Source organism: Pagrus pagrus (assembly GCF_965226575.1).
Source record: "Pagrus pagrus genome assembly, chromosome: 16".
NCBI classification, from domain to species: domain Eukaryota; kingdom Metazoa; phylum Chordata; class Actinopteri; order Spariformes; family Sparidae; genus Pagrus; species Pagrus pagrus.
In genome coordinates, this window is record NC_140200.1 from 18,757,528 (window position 1) to 18,784,598 (window position 27,071).

A 27,071-nucleotide genomic window follows, 5' to 3' on the forward strand; every position below is an offset into this window, starting at 1 on the left:
TTCGTGGACCCTTGTCTTCTTGGTTATAATAACAAACACATGGTTAGGATGAGAGTACGACGGTGGTCAACATTGAATGTCCCTAGGTTAAAGATAATTGTCTTGTTGACCCTCCATCCGTAACAACCTACTCCATGAGGATATTCTTTTTGTTTGCTTGGCTGTCATTTTCTGTTATTAATGATAAGATTGTTCTTTCTGAGTTCTACTTAGTAGAGCAGCCATCTCTTAATATGTGCCCTAGTCATGGAATATCCCCTCAAAACACACACTAGAGCTCAATTAATTCAATGATGTGCTATCTTGGCCAGGTCTCCCTTGAAAAAGAGGTTTCTGGTGATATAAAGGTTAAATAAATAAAACAAATAAATGCTGAGATGTGGCAGCATCATTGAAAGTAGTCACAAGCAGTCAGTTGACTATAAAGGCGCTCCTCCCATTTTACACATTAAGATTATTTTACTGATCATTTGGGGAGTAGTGGTACGTGTGTTTGTCCCGAACCATTCAGTGCAGGACCTTTGGTTCAGTATGCTCTGTGACCCAAACAAAAACTGACAAGGGGGTTGTCTATCAGCTTAAGCATGCTAGTCATCTTAGCCTGGGTAACTCATGCTGTGTCGCTGCCATCCCAATGGCAAACACTAATTAAAGACAGAGTTGGAGGATCCTCCCATGAAATTTAGATCCACTGTATAGGAACATTACTTTTTCCTAGAGTGAAAATGGACAAACATTAGTAAATTGGACAAAAACTGTGTGCTGTCATTGTTCAGAAGAAGTTTGTTAACTATGTGGAAATGGTGCAAACGTGAATTTTAATGCTGAATTTGTTGATGAGCGGAGTGAGACAAAACCTAACTGGAAGGTGAGTCCTTCTCCCTACAATTTCGGGCAGCCTTTCGCTGCAGGTTCACACCAAACAATAACTCATGCTTTAGGAGTGTTTATCACTGTGGATATAGGACAATAGCCGGTTGTAGAGAACACAGGATTGAAGTGTGTGGCCAAAGTGCCTCACGTGTGCATTTTACTAACTCTGTTGTACTGCACTGTGTAGACGAACATTAGTCTAGTCCTGGCTTTTAATTTATTTTTCAGATGCAGAAACTAGAAATGCAGGTGCACACTTCAAAATACTTGTCACATTATTATCAGATCCATTCCATTTACAGTTAAGTGGTTTGTACACCACCGCAGCCTTTTACTGTCTGTAATGGAGGGTTCAGGTGTAGCAGCATAGAGTTACTGTCTGCAGCCTCTAACAGGAGGAACGTGAAGATGACATTTCCCTGCGGCATGTCTGCCCTCGACGGACTCTGTTTCGCTCCGATCAGCAGAACAAGACCTGATCGCTTTACATAGGGCTGTATTGTAACTACTGTAACTACACAAACACACACACACACACACACACACACACACACACACACACACACACACACACACACCTATAGCAGGTTCAGGTCAGAAGCAGATATGCTGGAGTCTGCTGCCCATCATAGCTGCATTGATTTCCTTTCTCCTGCGTCAGGCTGTCTTGTCAACAGACTCCTCCAAGCATGGAAGATGAATTATTCACAGGACAGCTCTGCCAGGATCTGTAAATAAATACTTAACTAATATTGGCCCCCACAAGCCGCAGGTCTCAGCTTACTCTGAAGGGGGGCTTTGAGGGAAAATGTAGAGAACAAAATGAAAACTGCCCTAAGTATAGGTTTAAAAGCTGGCTTAATTGTGGTAACCGCAGTAGTGTTCCCTCACCTTACACTGTACGTACAGCTGGAGTCTGGGTAGGTTTTCTAATTAATTGATTAAATCCTAAGCTATGGCAATGACCGTTGCAAGTTTTAAGCAATAAGTACATTTAAATGTACATTTTCTATTGAAAAACCCTTGATTTTTATTTTACTGACTGAGTTACTGCGGTTTAATATAAATGATTGATTGTCAAATCTGTACCTTACTTGAATTCCTGTCATCATCATTGCTTTTTGTTTCTCCAGATCTGTCATAACTGAGTGAATGAGGTTGAATCTTTAAAAACTGGACTGTCCTCGTCCCTCCATCACGATATGCAGTATTTATGCTTGAAATGTGGACTTTGAAGGATGCATCAAATGCTTTGAAATGTGTTTTTATCTGCTTCAGTCAAATTCATAGATTACTCTGAAGATCGGTGACCAGTGTGGGAAAAAAACTAGAACAAAAATCACAAATATGCACTTTCCTCAGGTTTTTAATTTAGCAAATGGGTATATATTGCATAGTTATTTATATTGAATCGAAACCCAGCTAGAGACATTCTGTGATGCTAAATCAAACAAAAACAATATGCAGCAAGAAAATAACATCATTTGACTGTCTGTGGAGTAGCTCTAATTACACTAATGGACACTGTCTGAAATGTATCTCTCCCTATTTTTAGTTTTTATCTTCGTGAAATCCTTTCAGAGAGGTTATGTGCAGCCCGAGAATACTGCACCAGAGTTCTTGCAGTTATGCTCAAGCTTTGCTCTGCATGATAATTATAAAATCCCCAAGATCAAATCTGAGCTATCAAAGCTATATTCTGTGAAATAGTAATAACGCACCTAACCTCAGTTGAGCAGTGTTGTGTTTCCATCACTAGCTTTGTTACTAGCTTACATCACATTTAGTTCAAGGTCATAGAGAAAATGTGCACATCTGTCTCTTTGCACTTGTTTATTTTGTTTTGGCTTAAATTTGGTTTAAAACCGCCATGGTTTTCGACTCTTGAATCTGCTGAGTTTTAAACACCTTAATTTGTCTGCTTTGTTACAGATAAAAACATTAAGAGATTACAGTAGAAGTGCAACATACTATACGGAGGACCTCAAGCAATAATGGGGAATCCCACCAGTATACGACTTCCTCCTGAGCGGCTGTTAAGTGAACGGGATAAATGACTGTGTTAGATTGTGTTAATTGAACAAGGGGGCGGGCATGTTATGATTGCTACGCTTCATTGGTATAATCCTGCGGTGTGAAGCAGCAGGTCTTAACCCCGATTTGTGACTGTCTGTCATTTTATGAGCTTTGGATTAAAAAATCTGCCATGTGGCATTTGCTACATGTAATGAGGTTTGTAATAAGATCAGCCTGCATGACACTGGGATCACAGCTAGTTCTCTGTAACTGAGCTTTGGGCCTCTTTAAGACTTTGATGTGAGCAGACAGCTCTTTCTCTCTCTGTATGGATTTGGTGGATTGACAGAAGAAAAGGAGTTGGTCTTGTTCTCTCTTAATGTCTAACTCAGACACGTTTTCATTTAACTGTGGCCACTTTAGAGAAGAAGAACAAAGACATCTGGTTAATTCTTTATCAGCTGTGTTACAGTTTCATTTTGAACTAATATGTGTATGCTTTTGTATCTGCTTGTGGTCTTCTTATGTCTCTTCAGTTGTGTATGTTACTATGCAGGATTTGTCAGCTGCTGTTTGAAAATAAGCCAAAGTTGGACCCTCCTCTTTAGAGTGGGAGCAGTGTAGCTAGAACAAAGCAGTAAATCAGAGAAGTAAGACATTGTGTCTGGCTATGTTCTAAAACACCACTAAACTTACCTACACCCCTGCAAAAACATGCAGGAAGGTTCCACATAGTTGGATTTTGTGTGAAGGAAGCCAAAGAGCTTCATTCCATGTTGCCAGCTCTCATGAGAGAAATAAGCAACCAGGTCTATAGAAACAAGCCCAAAAAGTGTCTTTGTTCTAAAATATAGCTCAAAACAGGCGACTTTATCTAATGTAAGAAACAAAGAGGCTTTCCAAATTACTATACCTTGTAATTTCACGTTGTTCTTTATAACTCGAAAGTACTTGAACAAAACCAACTAGCCAACAAAAATAACAACAATAACAAAGTAATATAACCCAATACTAAAGGGATTTCAATGATGTCATTATCAAGTACAAAAAGCGCAACCCACGACTTCTAATATTTGTATGCATCTTAACAGAAAAACAAGGCTAACATTGGTTATTATAAGCAGGCTTGTCAACTCTTGCTTTATCCTGTCCTGCTCTGGTTGTGTGGGAGTGCCCCGCTCTCAGTCACACAGACGCACAAAGCAGACAGACCCAGAAACATCCTGAACACAAGAAAACACTAAGAACCGAGACAGATATCACCACACTTCCAATGGGTCATAAGTGATGACTGAGAGGGATTACTTTTGTCCATACTATACTGGAACTAACAATGATTTTCATTATTGAATCATCTGTCAATATTTTTGTTTTGTCTCTATAAAACAGAAAAAAAAATGTCCTTCACGATTTCCTGAAACTCTTTAACTCGTCTTCAGATTTATTGTTTTGTCCGACTGGCAGTCCAATTCCTAAAAATATTTACCGTGATATAGAATGTAAAATCAGCAAAATTCACATTTTAAAAGCAGGAATTGGCACATGTTCTAAATTATTACTTAATAACTGGCTAGTTAAATTATTGTCAAAATTGTTGCCGATAAGTTTGCTGTACAATTGACTTCCTGATAAAGAGACACATATGCAGTATATAACTTTGAAGGGTGAGTGCTGAGTCTCAATATCAGTATGTGTTGCATCATTTGGAGGCCACACAGCTCATTGCATTTGTCCACACGTGTAGCTTTCAATGCATGGCTGATGTAGACAGATTAGATGTGCTGCATGTCAACACATGAAGTATCACACAGCCCTCTGCTGCCTCACTGTGTCATGTAGAGCAGAGGATGACACAGCTGTACACCGACCTCCTGCAGTGATTTTGAGGAGCTCCGTCAAAACCAGAAAGCAGAATCAAAACTGGCTTTCACCTTCAATGGATTTACTCAGCGGCAGGAGGCCACAGTGTGTTCATATGTGTGAGTCGGCTTCCATTTGTACTCGGCTCAAGAAGAGTGGACATAACAAAATAAAGCAATGACTCATATTTGTCACTGCATAGATTACTGTCATCAGCTTTGCACTTAAGTGAGAGTTAAACTGTGAAACGTAATTTCTTAAGCTAGAAACACGCTTTCATCACAGTGCACTGATGCATCTTTATGACACATGTCAAATACCAGTTATACACATAGTTAATTTTGCTGTACATAAATTTAATTTCAGTCAAATGCAGCTTGATGTTGCATCCTGCAGGTATTCCCTTGTTTTGCCTTGATTTTGGGCCATTTTCAAATAGGAAGACGTGTTTACTACCTTTCCTGGTGCTACCACACTTGAAATCTCATTTAAAGGTATAGTTGGTAATCCTGTTCAGAAACACTTTTTGTTATACTGGGTGAAATGGTCTTTCCATCCTGAGAGTAGTCAATACATAATGTGTTCAGAAAAAGGAACAAAATAAATCAGACCTCTGTGGCAGCTGCAGGCCTGTAAAAACTCTGACCAATCCCTGCCATTCGGTCCGAATGGAAAGAACCGGAGCACTGACGGGAGGGGGAGAAGGGGATGGAGCTTAGACGAGGTGCCACTTTCAAATCTTGCTAGCTCTCAAACATTACCAACTACCTTTAAGGCCAAGCTAAGACATTTGACCCTTCACTTGGCTTTTACCCACCGAACAGCAATGGGAAGAAAAATACTCTTTAAAGGATGAGTTCTTCCAAAACTAAAAATTCAGTCATGATCTACTCACCCTCTTGCTGATGGAAAGTCAGGTGGAGGTTTGTAGTCAACAAAACATTTCTGGAGCTTCACAGCAAAACAGCATTGCGCCGTTCTCTCAGACAGAAAGAAGAAAAGAAAAAAAAGCAACGGAGAAAAAAAAAACATATAAGAGCTCCATAGAACTTGTCATGATACAAGTCTCCAGAAACCTTGAGATCCCAGATTGATCTGAAAATACAGTATTTATCAGTGTTTCCCACAGAATCAGACTTTAATTGTGGCGGTGGCTGTCCAGCTGGGGTGCCATAGAGCATGCGCAACTTCCGGTTTAATGGCGAGCTAACTAGAATGAGGATAAAATAATTTAATCGAGTGGAAACGAGTCATTTAGCGGGGGTTGTGAGGCGTTTGTAACCATTTTACAAGCATGTCTTTCGTAATATTAGCTTATGGGAAAAAAATCCCAAGTGCATCACATGACGACGTAATTACACGCCTTGGCCACGCCAAAAAATGTTTCTAAACTCAGTTAAGTGGTAGAAAAACGGTTAAAAGGATGAATGGTGACGTCTCTGCAGCCTGAGGGGGGTTGCACCGGCAGGAAACCGCACTGTGTAACTTCCCAGAGTGGGTAGGAACCTATCTGAGGTAAAGGCGTCTAGTGCGACCTGCTTTACGGCATACATCACACATTTATTTGTCGGTGGATTTAGCCAGCAGCTACTTGGATTTTTGTATACCAACGCCATGGCCGAGCCAGCTAAAAAGCCAAGAAAGTATTGTCTGAGGAGGCGAAGAAATGAAAAAAAGAAAGTGATAAAACACAAGCCCGGACACGGATAAATATTGGACCAGCTTACACTCGGTGGCGCGAGTTGAGAAAGAAATGGGCTTCAAGACTGATGGTGACCTAGCCTTGATGCTACTGGATTTGTAAGTCATATATTACATATATACGTATTTATTATCTTACCGACTTTTACTTTGAGTTGATTTGTTGTTATGTGGTGTTCATTGGGGCACTATTTGTCCATAGTTTATAACCGTAATAAAGCCGGGAGATAATCTGATGCTGTCCGTTCGATAGCTTGCAGGTTTTCATGTAGTGACTGTAAACGATGACTAACTTACTAAAACACTATGAATGTCTTGTCTTGAAAAGTTGCAGATTCCTTAGTTCATGCAGATAATCAACATAATTGTTGAACAGTGTGGTCGGGAGGTAACGTTAGGCTATGGTTGTTATCGGTAACGTTAGGCTATGGTTGTTATTGGTAACGTTAGCATGCTACTTACTGTTGTCGTACCGAGTTGGTTGTAGCTAATACACCAAACACAACGTCAAATGCGATTGTATTTAGTAACTCCCGAAAACATAGTTATATTTTCAGACGTTACTAAACACATTCACGCCCAAGCGCCGTGTTTCGTGATTTGCCGGCTCCGTCAACAAATTCACTTGTATTCATTTTCCCCAGGGATGCTCATACAGCGACAGTATTTACGACACAGGTAACAGATAATTGCGCTCCTCAACCAGCTGGGGGTAGTAATGAGACAAACTACCTAGTGTCGCTTTAATATGTGGGAAACACTGTTTATACCATTGACACGTGGCTGAGTGTGTGTACTTGTCTTACACCTACAGTGAGGATTTCAGCTTTAAAAGGGGTGTAAATAATGTCTTTTCAACATAATTTGGGATCTCAGCAATTTTATGTTAAGTTCTTAACCTGCAGTTTTCCTTTAACAAAGGGGGAAGAACCAGTCAAAACAAACCAGTGCTCACTGAGTTTTTTCCTGTTTCCAATGTGTGTACACAATCGCGAGCTGAAATCAATCAGTGCTGAGGCAAAACTACATCTAATTTCAATTGCAAACAATACTAACAAAACAAGAAAGATGTCGGTATGTCTAAAAGAAAATGATAAAGTGAGTGGATTTCATTACAGTGCTCAAGGCAGCAAAACAACAGGAAATACGAGGCGCATTGAAGATATTTTTGATATGTTTAGTGGTATCCACTACATATCTCTCTGTTTCTCTGCCTGTTGTCTGTCTCTCTTCAATGTCAGCTGTCAAACTGTCTATTTCTGTGCTAAAAAATAAGAGCGAGCAGAGAAAGACTGAAGGACAGAGACAGGGTTGGAGTGAGAGAGCAGTAATTGCTCTGGGGGATTGTATCCACATTCGGTCACTACTGGGGAGATTGGTGACATCCACCGTATTGATTAGTGCATTTAACACTGACACACACACACCAACACACAAACACACAGTCAGTATACAACATGATCCCAGAGCCACACTCCTCAACTCAAACCTGGTAAACTTATTTTATTGTTATCCCTGCTCTCTTTGCCTTGCCCTCATCTTCCCTCACCACATCTTTATTTGTCCATTTCTTTACTTTTACTCCACTTATATGTTCTTTCATAGCAGCCCCACCTTACTCTTCAGCATTAAAATTAAGTTCTTACAAGCAGCTGTCACTGTGACATGAAATACAAATACATACAGACTTGGTAGAAATCAGTCAGCTTCCAATCAAAAGAACCGCATTTTTATATTAGTCCTCTTTTCTTCATTAGTTATAGAATCAGGCAAAATTAATGTAAAGACATTGTGCAGGATTATTTGGTCCTACTTCTGTCACTGAGGCTTCCTTGTGTGTCCAAAATTCATATTCGTGCTTAGCATAGTTGATGATTTGTATATTACTGACTTCCTTTTTAGATATTGTAAGGCACAAATAAGATGACACCTTTCAGCTTACAAACATCCGAAAATACAATGGCCTCAGTGTTCCTGTCGGAAACCAACTTTTGATATCTTAAAATTTTGCTTGTAAAAGTAAAACATTGATCCCTGCTTCAGATATCAGACGGGATAATTAATGGGTGAGACTGAGTTGTAGAGGAGAAGACAGAAAAAGAATTTAAAAAATGAGAGATAACTGTAGCGATGGTGCTGTAGTGTTCCTGTCCTAAAGCTTTTATGATTGATGACATTTTTGTCCGTTCTCTCTTGTTTGCCCTGTCTGACTTCTCACAGCAGGCTGGTATTAAAGAGGCCACTTCAGGACAGCAAGGAGAAAAACTTTGAAAACAACACACAAACTCTAAGTACTCCTTCACTTCACAGATGTTTTTTTTTTTTTTTTTTCATTATGATCGCAATATCTCACTAAACTGCTCTGAAATAAAATAAAATTTAATTTTAAAAGCACAATATGTAATTTCTGCTCAAAGGACTCTCTTAATCAAAAAGATGAAAACAAATGACGTCCTGAATTAGCGTTGGATCATGGAAGTTGTTGTTTTAATTGTTTAACAACCGTTATTGCTGATAGAAATATCTACATGACTCAGGCAGAAATGTTCACAGACATGGTAATGGAGTACAGTTTTATTCATGTTACGTGTAGTCATTTTTGCCATCGTACTTCCTTAATTTTAATGCTTCAACCAAATGAAACACCGTGATATCTTGAATAAAATCATGGATCTTTCTTGGTTTATCTATCTCTATATCTCTATATTTATTTATTCCATCTCCCTCTGCCATTGCATTCACGTTAAAACACAGCTGTTGTTCAAATCATCTGACCCCTCAAGTTGTTGCCAGTTTGTTGCCCTAGTAAACATTACTGACTAGTTAACTTTTACGTTAACTTTGCTAACGTCTGCAAACTGTAGAACTCAGCCATTTTTACGTTGTTTTCCACAAACTGGCAACATACCAAGACTCTTCATGCTGACAAAACACAGATACCACGTAACTGTGTTCTACGATGGCTCACAAACCTTGTCATTAAGCTGAAACCAGCTTTCATAATTCTTGTACAGCGATAAACAAAACAATAATTTTGGACCCGACAAAAATATTAATATATATATATATTAATATTTAATATTATTCATTCACAAGGAAAATATATACTTTTACACTGCACCTTTCTACAAGCTCTGCATATGTCTTATTTAAAAACACTTTTCAACATGAAAATGTTATCAGTGTGTCCCTTGATTTTAATGTATTGTATTTAATTTTTTTATGAAGCTTCAAACTTCATAAAAGACTTTAAGTTGTTTGGTAGTGGGTGACATTTATTTTTACTTCAGTTTTATTTACTCCATACACTGCAGTGGTCCCAAAATGATAAAAAGTCATCTGTGTGTCGAGGATTTTTCCAAATCACATTATTATTACACCTGATCTTGACCCATTGAGTCAACAGCTTATCTGAATGGTGAGAGTCTGTAATGTGAGTAAGTGAGAGGGGAGTCACCTAACTCTGCAGTGCGGCTGAAATCATATCGACTGAACTGTCATGGAGACATACAGACCTCTCATGCATTTGATATGCAGATGTCAGGGTCCACGCTGACTACATGTCTCTGTGCCTCCTCCCTCTGTGCTGCGGTGAACCCCTCCTCATGTATTAATGACGTGTCGATAAAGCGCTCTTCCATTACACCCACACCCATCTTTAACCTTGATGCTGGCCTGTGTTTGTGTGTGTTTGCCCTCTGTCATAGCTCTTCTATTATTTACCACGCATCTCAGTCTGGGCAGGGCTTGTGTGTGAGGCCAGCAATCGCCTCTAGGTAAACAACCCCGGCCAATGACATGGGTGACCCTCAGACACACACACAAACACACACACCTTTCTAACCTCATCCCTCCTCTGACCACATCTCATTTCCGATCGATATGTTTTAAGTGAAGCCCCATCTGCCCAAAACAAACTTTGCCTGCCTGTTGGTGTGTGTTTGTTTTATTTTATGGGGGAGATTCAGGTGTAATTTTCAGAGTTCGTCCAATATGCCCTTTAGGTTGTCTTCAGGCAACAGTGAGAGAGATCCATCATCCATATCTTTGACACTTCAGCCTGCCTGGACTCCTCTCTCTGAAGCCAAATTAGCTGCACTAGTGTAGGAAAAAGACAGGAGGGATTGGGTTAGGCACATGCAAAAGCTTAACTCTTATTAACATTAAATTGGATAAAATGTATGGATGCCTATTCCGCCAGTTAAAGAAAAAAAAATGATGAAAACTTAGCCTTGATGGAAAAAAAATCCCAAATTATAAAATAATAAAACTGAAATTATGAGATCAAAAAGTCAGAATTATGAGATAAAAAAGTTATAAAAAAATTATTTTAAAAAGATTGACTTTTGTCTCATAATTATGACTTTCATCTCATGGTTTCTACTTTTATTTCATGATAACGATATTTGTATTTTGTATAGTTTTCATCTAATTTTCTTTTTCTTTAACATGCAGAATTGGGCTTTCATAAAAATTTATCTTTTTGGTTATGCCAAAATAAAAGCACCTAAATGAGCGTTTCACTGATCTGGCACCCCCATTGGTGGGACCAAGAAACAGCAGCATTACTCTGTGGCATCTTTCAGGTTATTGCTTTGGTTTTAACGCCTGTAGCCTCGCTCTTTCACACTGTAGCTGAAAACAAAGCAAGACTGCACACTGTCATAAATTGGCACCATTGAAAGTATGCCAAAATAGCTATTCACAGTTCCTGTTTGTGATGTACCCATGGATATACAGGCAATGATCACCTGAAACTGAAGAAAACTTAAAAATGTGAGAATTCTCAATGAAGTTCTGAGTGTGCACTCGCAGTCCCCTTCAATAACATTTTTTTTTTTTTTAAATCAACATTTAGAACCAGATATCACCCCCTTGCACTACGGAAGCAGCGCCAGACAAGATCAACGAGAACTCGCGATAGATACACTCCGGTATTTACATCCAGCTGTGAGCGACCGAGCGACACACAAACACAAGAGGGATCTGCCTGCACTAGTGATTTGAAACTTTGAAATAAAAGAAAAATGTCGAAGGACTTCGGCTTCGGACTACGGCTTCTGTAGTGCGAGCGGGTGTGAGGGAGACTTGCGTGCACGCGGGAGCATGCCTCCAGGCAAATATAGTATAGTGACTTTTTAGGCTATAAAAATGTACTAAATGACGTCACAACTCTGGATGTCGCCACTTCGGGACACTTTGATTGCAGCGGACGAGCAGTATGGAGGAATATTACAAAGTTTTTGTGTAGTTTTATGGACCTTTTCGTCTCGGGCACCATTGATGCCCGTTATATGGATTTTTGCTGCAGGACGGTACCCCCGCAGGTCTCCAGCTGCACTTTGAGGAAAAAAACTACACTGGATTTCTCATCAGCATGAGGTTGAGTCGATAATGACTGAATTTCGTTCTAGAGTGAACTATTCCTTGAAAAGAAACTTGCATTAACACATTATTATTGCTTTAACTTGTGCAGCTATTATTGCACTACTAAAAACTGAACAAAATGTTTCATAAGCGGCAAAAAGGTGAAATTATCAAATACTCAGTCTTGTGCTACTAACATTGCTGCTGTTTCAGGGGATCATCAAGGGTCTGCTCAGCATCCTCACAGATTGTTACATGACTATCAACGTGTAATGTGGTCAAAAATGGGTTTTAACTAGAGCTGCACAATGAATCAAAATACAGTCGAAATCACAATATGGCCAAGTACAAAATCCAAAATTGCAGAAGCTTTTCATAAAGGTAAACTGTGTGACCAAACAGCATTATAATGAAGTACAGTATTGCTGCAAAGACTTCCTGGCCTACAAATCTTGTTCTCCAAATGTTGCATGTTTGACCCCTACATGATGTTGAACTTAAGAAAGGAAGTAATTTATCAGTTTTATCTGCAAAAGAAGAACAAACACGGTATTACAAAACTGCATAATATATGTATAAAGGTCAGCTTCCTCTTTGTAAAGTTCCAAGAAAAAAAGAGTATATAGGTTTATTGTTAAGTCTTGTAACACAACAGTACAGTCTGAAATTAAATGTAAACTAGAGACCATCTTATAATGGTATTACACTAGCTGAGAAGTCAATAACATGTTCACATTCTGACCCGTGACTCCTCAGTAGTGATAACTACATAATTATGTGAGTACTCATTACTAATTTAAACTGGGCCTTCATTTTGTTCTCATCTTCACACCTGTGAAGCTTCATGACTGCATCTTATGGTGATGCACGCATGCAAACTACTTATGTTTTTTTTGTTAAAAGTGACTTGATACTTTTCAGACTGTATCAAGTCTGAAAAGTTGAGTTGAGACACAGTTGAGCAACATAAAATGTATGGTGGGGAGTTGTGGGAGGTTCTCAGTCTATTTGCATGAAGCAGCAACATCAGAGATATGTGACAGGCAGACAGTGACATTAACTAACAGCCAGACAACAGCAGCCTGCCACACAACACGAAAACACACCAGTGCACAACTTTAAAGCCCCAGCATGTGTTTTAATGTTGCTTGTTCTTTTCAAACCAGTGTGGATGTGTACAAACTATATCATTTGTATTATTACATTAAGTTCTGGTCACATCATAGAACATGAGATAGTTCTGCCAAACTTACACCTGAGTGTAGGTCTTATCAACCACAACAATTAAAGACACCTGTGAGGATGAGCAAGGCCTTTAAAACAATTTCCCCCCGGGGATTAATAAAGTATTCTGGTTCTGATAAAAGAAGGTCATCTGTAGTAGAGCGGCAAAGATTAGCTTTATCATTATTTTTTTTGCCAATTTTCAAGCAGAAATGATGCTTGATGGTTCCAGCTTCTCAAATGGAGAATTATTTGTTTTCCCTCATTTTAATTTATAGTACCTTGGCTTTTGGGCCGTTGGTCACATCCAAAAGAGACATTTACATCATGATCATCCTGGGCTTTAATGAAATTGTAGTTTTTCCTGTTTTTCTGGTGTTTTATAGACTAAATGATTCATATACTGTATTGATTCAGAAGATTCCCGAATCAAATCATTTCCAAAGTGCTGCTTTACCAGAGATTTCATTACAAATAAAAATATCTTGATCACGTTTGCATACAACAATTTATTTGACAGAATCATCGAGGTCCTACCAGAATTTAATCATCTCCAAAGTGCTGCTTTACCAGAGAAACAAGTACATTCAGAAACAGAAAGAAATATGAAGAGTGTTCAAGCGTCCGAACAGCGGGAAAAGATCTCGTAATCATGAGAAAAGATCTCGTAATTATGAGATAGTGAAACACTGCGGTCAAGCCAGCCCACAACTAGAAACACTTCGTCAAGCCAGCCCACACGTTGTTTTGCAGTGCGCGATGTAGCCTTTCAAAATAAAAGCCTGTTACTTGTTCATATTTCCTTTACATTAAGTTTAAAAAAACATGGCATTTCAGAATAAAAGCCCCCTCCCCCTGGACTGACACAGACAGCACCTTAACTAACACATTTTCTGGGGGAAACATTTACCGCTGACTTAATATAAAACAACTTTCTTGATTATCATTGCCAATAAAATCACAAGCATGTATTCACTTAGATAACACTGAAAACAGAGATTGTCTTTTGTAATGCAGCTTTATTCAGCAGGATAGTTTTCACTATCAAGCAATTTCACATTTTTCAACATCAGTTAGAGCTGTGACTAAAGTCACTACATCTCAAGAGCTTCATGTTTACTCATCCAATTATTTCTTGCTTTGCAAAGCACAAAGATATAGCTCAAACCATATCTTCAAAATCAAGAACAGACTCAGTCTTGATAGTATAGCTTCAATTTATCGTACTCCACTTCATCTTGAGATTGTTCCTGTCTGCCTCTGTACCAAGTTTGAGAAGGGGGAAAAAATAGAGACAAAACAATTAGTGAAATTATGAACAGAACTCGATCTGAAGAACTTTTGCAATATTTTTTTAAGCAAAAATGACAGAAATTCACTGATTCCAGCTTCTGAAATGTGTCCACTTGCTTCTTTACTCTCTGTTATATCATCATGAATTTAAATGGGTTTTGACAAAATAAGGTATTTGAAGACGTCAACTTGGGATCTGGTTTGTACTGATGCCTGCTATCTTTGATAGGTTTGAGGCATTTCAAACATACTTTTGATTTATTTGTCTTGTTGAAATTAACAGAATTTACTCAGTAATACTTACATAAGTCCAAGTGCTAAAGGGACAAAAAGATGAAAATTATATTATTATGAAAGCATTCATAAACATTAGTATATTCTTATCATATTTGAAGTCTTTGAAATTAGAATATTAATGATACTGTCTGTACTTCGCTTTATGTTTATTAGCTGAGATACCAGGACTAAATAAAAGATTTTAGCTAAACACAGAACTGTATGTAGTAAGTTAGTACAGTCAAGTGTGATTTATTGATCACAGACTAAAGTAGCCTGCTGTTTGGGTAAATCTGAGGTGTATCTGTTAAGGTCAACTCAGTATGTATGAACACTTGTGATTTACCCCATGCGTTCTTTAGGTTACGTTCAGGTTCAGAATCACTCCCCCCGGCTTCGGCCGTGAGGATGACCAGCGTCAACACCAGAAAGATCATAACACACTTCATCCTGAAAAAACGCATCACAGTGGCCACATACACAATCATTCACTGCCTTCATTGTTTAGCGTCAAAGCTCATCACATCTCATCTAAAAGACTTTTCATCTATTAAAGTGACATGAGGATTAAATTTGACTTCTCACCTTTCCACAGCTTGGTTGTGTCACAGACAGCAAAGTGAGCACAGTGAGATCTTAAGGTTATGTGGACGTCTTTGCTGAGCAGTCGTGAGTTACCTGTCTCTTTATAAGGATGGAGATGGAATAATCTTATCCAGTCATTCTGTATTGTCATTGTATTTTGCAATGCTAAGTTCTGCACATGGATGACAAGATGTTGATCTAATCTTACTTTCTTATCGTACTTCTTCAAAGAGGTGAGTAAGTGATTCTGCCAAAGTTATTTTCATCTGTTTGGGGTAGACATCCTAAATCTGAGCAAAATGTTTTATAAACAGCAAAATGGTGAAATGATCAAATACTCAGTAGTGAGCTGCTAATGTTGCTGCTGTTTTAGGAGGTCATCAGGGGTCAGCTCAGGGTCCTCACAGACTGTCACATGACTATCAGCATGTAATGTGTTCAAAAATGGGTTTTAACTAGAGCTGCCAGTGTTGTTGTCAAGATGACCCAAAAAGAAGTCATGACCAAGACCAATAATAATAATAATACATTTTATTTGTAACGTACTTTATATTTAACAAAAAATCTCAAACTGGGGGGCATTGCGATGGGTGCACTGGAATGTGAGGAAGGAGACTTTGTAGTCGATCCGAGCTGAGATGGGTAGCTAGTGTAGTGAGTGAAGAATGGGTGTGATGTGCTCATATTTGCATACTCTCAGCAGGATTCTAGCGGCGCTGTTTTGAATGTGTTGTAATTTCTGTATGCTTTTGCTGGGAATCCCGCTGAGAAGTGCGTTACAGTAATCGAATCTGGAGGAGACAAAGGCGTGGACGAGCTTCTCTGCATCTCTTAAGGTGAGTGTGGGACGAAGTCTGGCTATATTCCTTAGGTGGAAAAATGATATTTTGCAGAGGTGATTGATGTAGGCCTCAAAAGTTAGCTGGGGGTCAAACCTGACACCAAGGTTAGTGACTGTTGATGATAGAGAGATGTACTTGCCAGAGAAAGTAATGCAGGTTATGGAGGAGTTTCGAATCTGATGAGGGGAACCAATGAGGATGGTTTCAGTTTTCGAGCTGTTCAGCTGGAGAAAATTATGTCTCATCCACGCCCTTATCTCCTCCAGACATGCAGTGAGCATGGAGAGAGGTGATGCTGCTGATGGTGGTGAATGAGTGTCCGTTCCTATGTATAATTGTGTGTCATCTGCGTAGCAGTGAAAAGATATCCCAAAGCGTCTGATGACTTTACCGAGCGTGAGCATGTAGAGGATAAACAGGATGGGTCCAAGCACCGACCCTTGTGGAACCCCGCAGCCAACAGCATGTGAGCGAGACCTTGATCCTCCCATGGCAATGTATTCTGACCTGCCAGTGAGGTAGGACTCAAACCAGCTCAATGCTGTGCCTCTGAGGCCAACAGAGTCATGTAGACGCTGGAGCAGTATGTGATGGTTGACCGTATCAAATGCTGCAGATAAGTCGAGGAGGATGAGGAGGGATGGTGAGCCAGAATCAGCAGTCATCAGCAGGTCATTTGTGACTCTCAATAAAGCTGTTTCCGTGCTGTGGGCGGAGCAGAAGCCAGATTGAAACTTTTCAAAGATGATGTTGTGTTGGAGGTGATCCTGTAGGTGGCCGGCAACTACTTTGGAGAGAACTGGCAAATTGGATATGGGCCTGTAGCTTGCAAGTACCTGCGGGTCAAGGGTGGGTTTCTTGAGAAGTGGTTTGATAATGGCTGTTTTTAGTGCAGAAGGTATATGGCCAGTCTGAAGAGATTGGTTTATAACACTTGTAATCAGAGGACAGAGGGCAGAGCTGTGCGCTTTCACCAGGGCAGTGGGAAAGTGGTCGAGGGCACAAGTGGAGGGTTTTATCCCTTTAAAGGTCCCATATTATACTGTTTTTCATCAATTTCACACAGCTGTCAGAGGTCCCACAACACTGTATTCGAAATGTATTGCCCCGAAACCCATCCGTGGTCCTGAATTTCAGCTGTCTAAAAGTGGCTCAAGTGAGCTCTACTGAGAGCAGGCTGTTTCAGTGCCTGCACCTTTAATGCTGATGAGCTCTGTCCTGCTACACGCCCCTCTCAGGGAGAGGATGCCGTTCACGCTAGTGGTAGCATGTGCTAATGTTTACGGTGGATGTATCACTATGGCTCGCGAGATGCTGTCGTTCAACCATACCAGCTTGACCCAGAATCGGACCCAGAAGGAGAGGCTCAGAAAAATACAGACTCTGCGGCTGCAGCAGGACTCCCCAACACAACCACCCAGCTCTCATCCCCCACTGACCTGCAACAGATAACATCTAAAAACAGCTAGCGAAAGCTGTGTTTGTCTCCAACACAGTCTCCAAACTCTTGGACAGTGTTCGCATAGTCTCTGTCTCCAGTCTGCACATGTTTCCAGACTTTTTACTGTGACAACCAAGCTCCCTCGTAATATTATTGACTATTAAACTCACTTCAAACGCCATTGCATAGCAGACCGAAGTGGAGCTAACTAGTTAGCCAATTTCAAGCTGACTTCACCATACTCATAGGCAACTGTAAATACTACCAAAACGTGGCGACACTTACCTATGGCTCGGGTGCAGTTGCTGGGTCCCGTATGGTTGGGACTGATCCTTTTACGAGGGTCAGTGTCGAGGCAAAGCCAGCTTTGTACTGACCCTCGTTACGTAGCGTAATGGCGGATCTCCGAGACGGTAGTGCTGTACCTGGTGGGTGGACACTGTGGGTGGGATTATTCAAATGACCGGTCTTCGACGTTGATAACCGAAACCGAATTTGACTCGCTCATCTGGAAACTGCAGGCAAGACACCGTCAGAAATCTGTATCTCACTCAAAAAAGCACGGATGGTCTTTTTTCAAAGTTTATATGTGTGTGGCAGCACCATAGTCCCAAAAATAATACCCCAAATCCCAGAAAAGGTGAATTTTTCATAATATGGGACCTTTAATGGTGTCTTGCACTTCAAGTTGAGTGATTTCTGGAAAGGAGCAGAGGGGTAACCTGTCTGTCTGAGGGTTGGCAGCTGGAACAGACAAGAGGGAAGGAACGGAGAGGGATGAGCGAGTAATATCAATTTTGGTTGTGAAAAAGTCCATAGTTATTGCAGTGATCTTCTGTAATTCCTGTAAGTGGAGGGTTTTGAAGTTGAAGGAGGTGGCTTATAGTGGAGAACAATTGCTTGGATTTTCCAGGACTGCTTTGGATGATGTTAGAGTAGAACTGTGACCGAGCGTCTTTAAGGGACTTGGAGTAAGTCTTTTGGTGGTCCCGATACACCAGCTTGTGGACAGTAAGTCCAGAAGCCTTGTATCGGCGCTCAAGGGCATGTCCAGCTGCCTTCATTTTCCGCAGCTCACTTGCGGGCTTGTTGGAGGTAAGAGTAGCCAGGAGGACAGGTCTCATTTAAAACAGAAAATACATCTGGTTGATGCCAGGTTTCTGTTAGGCACATTATATCCAAACACTTGTCCCGTATGTGATCATGTGTGAGGCATGATTTAATTGTGAGGGATTGGACATTGAAAAGTTCGATTTTAATGTTGGATGAAGTAGACTGAAATTCACCCCGCACTTACTGACTGTGTCCATGCGTGGCGCTGTTGCAGCCGCTCCAGTGTCACTGCTACTAATCCATGGAGTGACAGCGCTCTGATGACGAGGGAGAGATGCGACAGGGCCCACAGCTGACCAGACGGAGGGAATGGCGTCATCAGACCAGGAGAAAACAAACTTTCTTTGAGAGCTTCTGTGGATGTACCGGGGCCACCGTAGGAGACCAAGTTCTTTTATGACCGACATACAGGCAGGAGTATTGTGGTTGTTTAGCTACATCAGTTGAGCAGCAGAGAAGTTCATTATGCCGGGGGTTTGGGCTCCGCGTCTGTTGTTAGCCGTCAGCCACAGAGGTAGCACACACAGGAGGAGAAACACTCGGGGGTGAGTCACTCTGCACAGATGGTACATCAGGGACATGGCAGGTGAAGTCAAGACCAGAGAGTATGAAGCGTGTCGGGCGTCCAGGGAGCCAAGAGCATACGGGCAGGATTGAGAGTGCCGAGGCCGGTTAGCTGTCCTGCTAACCACCGATACCTGCTCATTGACACTTGCTACCAGCCGCAGGATGAATAGAGAAATCGCCCAAGTCGGTAAGATCTGTGCATCAACCTGGCAGTTCCACCGATGAATCTCTCACAGAAATTGGTGGCAAGAGTAGTCAGTATTGCAGCTTTTTTAGCAGTTCTTGCTAAAGACTTAATACTTAAAACTAAAACTTGAAGCTTGAAGGGAGTAGCGGTGAGCAGACAGCGCCAGCGTCCTCTTCCCCTAATAACATCATCTATGAGTCCAGAGTGTATCAAGATCAAGACAAAACCAAGACTTCAAGGGGTTGAGACCCAGTCAAGACCAAGACCAAGACCAGTCTGAGTCCCACACTGCATGACACACTAAATTGTGGAACCTGGAAACGATAGGCACTCCTAAAATTGATCTGAAAGATCCACATTCTAATGAAAACACCCAGAGAAGACAGATCAAAATGTATCTTCATTCACTTCTTTCATTGCATATATATTCAAGCCTGACTGACATATTCAGACAACAGCAGCCTGCCACACAACACAAAAGCACACCAATGCACAACTTTAAAGCCCCCGCATGTGTTTTAATGTTGCTTGTTCTTTTCAAACCAGTGTGGACGTGTACAAACTGACTGACACCTCCCTCATCCTCCTGTTAGGTTAGGATAACTTTCCCTGTTATTATTTTTATTAGTACGTTAAGTTCTGGACACATCATAGAACTCCTGTCCTGCCCAACTAACACCTGACTGAAGGTCTTATCACCCACAACAATTAAAGACACCTGTGAGGATGGACAAGGCCTTTAAAAGAAGGTCATCTGTAGTAGAGCGGCAAAGATTAGTTGGTTACTCACCACCTATTTTTTATCATTATTTTTTGTCAATTTTCAAGCAGAAATGACACTTTATGGTTCCAGCTTTTCAATTGTGAGAATCACTTTTTTCCTTATTTTACATCATAGTCCCTTGAATGTCTTTAGCTTTTGGGCTGTTGGCCACATCCAAATGAGACATTTACATGCCAACTAGGGCTGCACGATAAATCGAATTTTCATCGTCATCGCGATATGAACATGTGCGATAAACACATCGCAAAAGACTGCCTGACATGCGATGAATAAGAAAAATCATTTTGTTTACATGCGCCATGCATGCACCGTGAGCATGCTAACATTTAGCCTATCAGACGGAGCCTTGGGTACAAGGGTTGATCAGATGAAGCCCCAGCTAGCCGTTAGCTACCCTGACAAAATCAATCGGCATCAGTTTGGTGGTGATTGCCAGGTTATGATGGCTGAGGGAGGAGAGAAAAGCGATGAAAACAGTCGACGAAGAACAGCACTTCTGCTATATGGAGTTATTTTGGATTCAGGAGAGACAACGTTGTAACGTGGGGTGGTGAAGGGGAAGGTGATGGTCCACTTTAGTGCGGGTAGCTCCGGTTACCCAAGAGACGGCAGGCAACATGTGGGGGTTTCCGCACGGCACTTTTATTCACAACACCGACCGTACCATGCCAGGTCTCTACGGCACTAATGTTACAGGCATACATGCAAACGAACACAGGCTGAGGTTCTTCTACCAACACTTTACAAAATAAAGACAAAATAAGATGGGAAGTCTTCGCTCTATTAGCGGTATCCTTTCTCATGAGGAGCGGAAGTACACCTGCTCTTCTTCATCGTACAGGTTACATTACCCATTAAACAAAAGGAGGCGCCACCTAGTGGCGCTACATTAAATAACTCTGACTGTTACAACGTGTTACAAAGACAGGTACTGTGTAAGCACATCAGCACATCTTCAGCACATCAGGGAATGTGGTACATGTCTGAAACCTAACAAAGTTAACATGCTGGTTTTCTTGGCCAAGAACTTGTGTTAAGGGAATAACTAACTTGACCTAAAAGGTAGATATTTTTTCCTGATTTCATTTTCTCTTGATTTAGTGGGCTGGCCCTACTCTATTTCAGTTTTGTCCCTCTATAGATCTCTGCACCCTGTTAGGCAGAGTCAAGGGCCTTGATGATTGTGATGAGAGACATGACAGTTAATTTGAAGTGCCATGTTTAATTTATATTTATTTAATTATTAAAGTTGTTTCCCCCTGGATTTTTTAAAATGTATTTCAACTCTGCCTGGTAAGAGATGTTTTGGTTGAGTTTACAAGAAAATAGTTTAAAGGGAGCAAGGGGAATTAAACTTTAATTTCCTATAATGAAATAGAGTGCGTGTGAAAACAGGTAAAACCGTGTGTCACACGGTGAAAGCGTGAGAGTTTGCAGCTATGCATTTACATCATGATCATCTTGAGCTCTAATAAAATAGAGTAAATGATTTATCTATTGATTGAGATCCATAGAGTTAATATAAGCCTTTACCTCTGCCAAATTAAAAAACAATGTCCCACATAATCATCAGAATTAGTGATATGAAATTACAGAAACATGCACACTTAAATGACACCACAAAACAGAGATTGTCTTTTGTAATGCAGCTTTATTCAGCGGGATAGTTTTCACTATTAAGCAGCTTGCTTTGCAAAGCACAAAGATATAGCTCAAACCATATCTTCAAAATCAAGAACAGACTCAGTCTTGATAGGATTGCTGCGATTTATCGTACTTCACTTAATCTTGGGATCTTTCCAAACTGTTTGCATACCAAGTTAGAGAGAGGGGGGAAAATAGAGACAAAACGATTAGTCAAGTTATTAAACAAGTTATTAAACAATTATCATTCTGTTGATCAACAGCCGTACTTGCGATTCTGCTGTCCTGACGTTGGTCGGAAGTTCATTCCACCACTGGGGTGCCAGAACAGAGAAGAGTCTGGATTTCGCTGTGCGGTTTTTTACCATTTCACCATTTTGCTGTAACAGATGAAAATATCGTTGGCAGAATCACTTACTCATGTCTTTGAGGAAGTATGATTAGACAATAAGATTGGTGAACATCTTATCGTCTAAGTGCAGAACTTGACATTGCAAAATACAATGACAACTACAAAATGAGTAGATAAGTTTAAAAAACAAAAAAACAAAACAAAGAGACACGTAACAACATCATCATGTCCCTTTGCTCCCTTTGCTGTGTGTGTGACACCACTTTTTTGGTTCTAACAATCAATCTGTGGAAAGGTGAGAGGCAAAATTTGATCCAGATGTTACTTTTATAGATGCAAAGACCTTGGGATGGAGTGTGATGAGCTTTGACACTGGTGAATGAAGGTAGTGAATGATTCTGGATGTGGCCACTGTGATGTGTTTTTCAGGATGAAGTGTGTTATAATCTCTGTGGTGTTGATGGTCATCCTGTTAAAACTTTAACAGATTTGAGAAGCTGGAACCATCAAATGTTTTTGCTTGAAAATTGACAAATAATAATAATGAAACAATGACCCCATTATCTTTTGCTTTTCTAGTACAGATGTTATTCTATTGAAGGACAGCTATTTTCAATTGCTAACAAGCATCGGTCAATACTGAAATCACTTGATCAAAACTCTTCTTCCAGTCTGCATGACCAACATGCATCTTGGCCCGACAGTAAATCTCACCGCCAGAACAGACTCAGAGCAACAAAGCACTTTGTAGGAGATACACTAGTAATAAATGTAATGTATTAATCACTGGTGATTAACTAAACACTCGTTAATGGGGCACCACCTCCGATGTTTTGTCTATTTGAATAATCCGAAGGTAATTAATCAAATCCGACTAAACAAGGTTGACTTGTATCAATTCTAATCAGTTTCACATCAATTTATTCAATCTCATAAATGAAGTTGTGACTTCTACACAGTTTCCATCGGTTCTCCACATTAAAAACAAACCTGCACAGATAACAACATACGGTTAAATAGGTTTATTTACTATAAAAGGGAATAAATGAAATGGCAATTTATATGAACAACAAAAGTTAACAGACAATGTGGAGACTATAATGATCAAATTAATGGGGTTATGTGAAGATATAGGCTATGATGTTGTTGTCGTGATTCGGGTGAGGTAATTAATCAAATATTACAAGAGTAATTTTTAATATAAACGAAACCCTAATCGAACTTCTCTTAAGCTAAAATTAAGAACCAGAAGCTAAAGATGACACCAACCATCTCATGTGTGCAACCAGTAGTGTGCGGGATAGCTTTGTCTTACTTTGTCTGGAGAGTGGAGGTCTGCGATTTTGGGTCCCTTCTCCCGTATTCGCAGCTTGACTGCGGGCTCGCAGTGTCGGTCCGAGAGCCGGAGGGGAGCCGCTGTTCGTCCGATGTCACGGTGGGTGACGTCCTCGTTCCAATGTCGGATGAAGAGTGCAGTGTGTCTGGCACTCAGTTGATGGCAATCTTGGCTCAATGCCCAGCGGCATGGTAGCTACCGCTAGCGAGCGTGGGGGGGCAGAGCTGGTCTTAGCTTGGCACAAAGTCTTTCTGTCGTTGTAAACCGCTTGCACGGTTTGTTGAGGCAGCCAGTTACTGCAAGTCTTTATCACTGATGATGGTCTTAATAAAGATGTCTTCATTGCAGTGTGGTGATTCTTTAAGCTCTGATTCGTGAATTAATTCAATTACTTGAATAAAATAACTAAAGGATGACTGCTGGCCGGGCAAATCTTCCGTGGTTACTTAAGACAAGATAACTTAAACTGAATTCACTTCCACTGAATAAGGTCGGACATATCAGAGACTTTTACTGGTAATCAAGAAACATATTAAACAGAATATTTCTTAAACAGCTCGTCCAACTGTACCAAGACTCACCATCAGGAGGCGCTGTGGTTCCACCAAACACAAGACACATTTAAACATTAAACTTGATTTCAGACAAATTTCATCACAGAGAAACGGGAAAAAGATCAGTTTTATGAACTTCTTTTACTAACTCTAAATTTGTTAGGATTAAGAGGGTGAGATCCTGACTTAATGGTTAATTAGAAATGGTCTGAAATCTGGAGAAATACCGAGACCATTTGGGTGGAATGTCTCACAGATAGTGAAGTCAGATGTGTCGTAAATTACAGACAAGGGAGTCTCACAATAACAGCTGAGAAAGGTTTCCAGTGTCCTTTCAGCCTTTAATGTGTGGATTAGAAATTAGAGAGAAAGAGAGAGAGACAGAAGGAGAGAGAGAGCCATCAGACGTGTTACCTAATTTGCAATTGTAAAGGCATTGGTATTAACACATTCTGATCACCAAACAGTTCCTGTCACTCCTGATGTGGAGAGAGTAGGTGGCTCCATGCTCACTCAGACTGACCTGTGAGAGAAGACTTTTTCTGTTTGGAGGGGAAAGAAAGTTCAAAATAGGAGTTTTAGGTCGTAAATTAATTAAAGGTGTCCTCATCTGAAGGCTTTATGGCGAGAGAAAACACTGTCCTCTCTGCCAGGAGATAAGGTGGCAGACGGGAAGGCGCCTTCTTCCTGTGAATAGCCTTCATCCAGATGAAAAGAGTTAATAATAAAGAAAACAGAGCCTCAGCAGCCAAGAGTCAGAGGCAGCAGGCATGTGTTCCTACAACTTCATACATGTTAATGTCAAAATAAGCTCGTTCAGCCATAACACCTGCACCAATCCTCACTCAGACAGCATACATTGTCACTCATAACACAATGAGCTAAAAATACAAACAACAGGCAGTGCTACAGAAGTGATCAACTTTTAGTTTTAGTTTTTTTAGATCAAGTTTGACGATTCATACAGTTTTTTTTAACAAGCCTTTGATTTAAGATAGGTTACTTTTTCTAAACTATTAACACAGCAACACCCTGACATTACATAATTCATTTTCTGTTCAAAACCACATTTTGTTTCATTACAGCAAATACCAGCTATAGATTTCAAAATGCAACAAAACTTAGTTTACATACAACTCTGTCAAAACAAGACTAAACTTGACTCTATGAAATCATTCTTTTAAAACACGAGCATGATTTCTATCCAAGAGGATCAAATAGTCATAGTGCAACAACTTTCAAATACTACTGTAACAGTTTTGAAAACAGTGTGTTAGCAAAAATGTGCTGCATAAATACAGTGTTTGTAGATGTTGGAGAATGAATGACAGAAGTCTTGATGGATTTTGTAAGATGTGGTCGTTAAATGCATTTTGTGTGAAAATTCAGTTTTGTCCACATAGACTTCTCTTTCACTGACTGTGAAGAATTTTGACAATGTGACTTCAGTGATGAACAATGCATGAAAGCAATCAACAAAAACTGTCATGATCATCTTGGGTTCTTAAAAAAAATATAATTTTCATCGCAAATTTACCTCTGACTTAATAATAAACAAGTTTCTTGATTATCATCACCAATAAAATAACAAGCATGTATTCACTTAAATAATACCACAAAACAGAGATTGTCTTTTGTATTGCAGCTTTATTCAGCAGGATAGTTTTCACTATCAAGCAATTTTACATTTTTCAACATCAATTAGAGCTGTGACTAAAGTCACTACATCTCAAGAGCTCCATGTTACTCATCCAATTATTTCTTGCTTTGCAGAGCACAAAGATATAGCTCAAACCATATCTTCAAAATCAAGAACAGACTCAGTCTTGATAGTATTGCTTCCATTTATCGTACTCTACTTCATCCTGGGATGTTCCCACTCTGTTGGCATACCAAGTCAGAAAAGCGGGGAAAATAGAGGCGAAACGATTAGTGAAATTATCAACAGAGGTCGTTCAACAGAATGTTAATTGACGAATATTTCAATAATTGAATAACTTTTGCAATAATCTTTCAAGCAAAAATGACAGAAATTCACTGATTCCAGCTTCTTAAATTTGTCCACTTGCTTCTTTACTCTCTGTTATATCATCATGAATTTAAATGGGTTTTGACAAAATAAGCTATTTGGGATCAACTTGGGATCAGGTTCATACTGATTCTTGCTATGTTTGATAGTTTAGAGGCATTTCACAAAGTCTTAAGATTTTTTTGATTTGTCTGGTCGAAATCAACAGAAATAACTTAGTAATACTTACCCTCTTGCTCCTTTTTCATCTAAAGGGATGACAAGATGAAAATGAAATAAGTAAACTTTAGTATATTTTCATCATATTTGGCAATGTTTGCAATTAGAATATTTATGATGCTCTCTGTACTTAGTATTTGGTTTATTAGCTGAGATACCAGGACTAGCTAAACACAGATCTGACTGAAGTTATATGTAGTGAGTTAGTAGTCAAGTGTGATTTGTTGATCACAGGCTGAAATAGTCAATCTGTTAAAGTCAACTCGGTATGTATGTATACTTGTGATTTACCTCTTTCTGCCTGTGATTCCATAATGGAACAGCGCCTTCCCAAACCGGTTCCCGTACAGACAGTTGTGCGACAGACCTTTTTGACAGTGAAAGGTTCAGAATCACACTCCCCGGGTTCAGCCATGAAGACGACCAGCGTCAACACCAGAAAGATCATAACACACTTCATCCTGAAAAACACATCAGTGGCCACATCCAGAATCATTCACTGCCTTCATTGTTCAGCCTCACAGATAATCACATCTCATCTAAAAGACTTTGCACATAATAAAGTACCGTTAGGATTAACTTTGACTTCTCATCATAACACACTTTATCCTGAAAAACACGCCACAGTGGCCACATCCAGCATCATTCACTGCCTTCAATGTTCAGCGTCAAAGCTCATCACATCACATCTCATCTAAAAGACTTTTAATCTATTAAAGTAACATGAGGATCAAATTTGACTTCTCACCTTTCCACAGCTCGATTGTGTCACAGACAGCAAAGTGAGCACACTGAGATCTAGAGGTGA

At 40.0% G+C, this 27,071-nt stretch overlaps 1 protein-coding gene and 2 long non-coding RNA genes across 4 annotated transcripts in view; 1 reads left to right on the forward strand and 2 right to left on the reverse strand.

The window, feature by feature from the left end:
- LOC311271816 (exostosin-1) overlaps positions 1-27,071 on the forward strand; it is a 288,114-nt gene that overhangs the window by 109,631 nt on the left and 151,412 nt on the right. The window lies entirely within an intron of this gene.
- On the reverse strand, positions 14,041-15,299 carry LOC311271177. 2 transcript variants are annotated; one of them, XR_014624362.1, is made up of 4 exons: positions 15,196-15,299; positions 14,957-15,060; positions 14,639-14,651; positions 14,041-14,301 (listed from the first exon to the last, which is right to left on the reverse strand). It is a non-coding gene; the product is annotated as an uncharacterized lncRNA (long non-coding RNA). The 2 variants fall into 2 exon arrangements; XR_014624361.1 differs by lacking the exon at positions 14,639-14,651.
- LOC311271181 lies at positions 21,761-22,156 on the reverse strand. Its single transcript, XR_014624366.1, has 2 exons — positions 22,043-22,156; positions 21,761-21,933 (listed from the first exon to the last, which is right to left on the reverse strand). It is a non-coding gene; the product is annotated as an uncharacterized lncRNA (long non-coding RNA).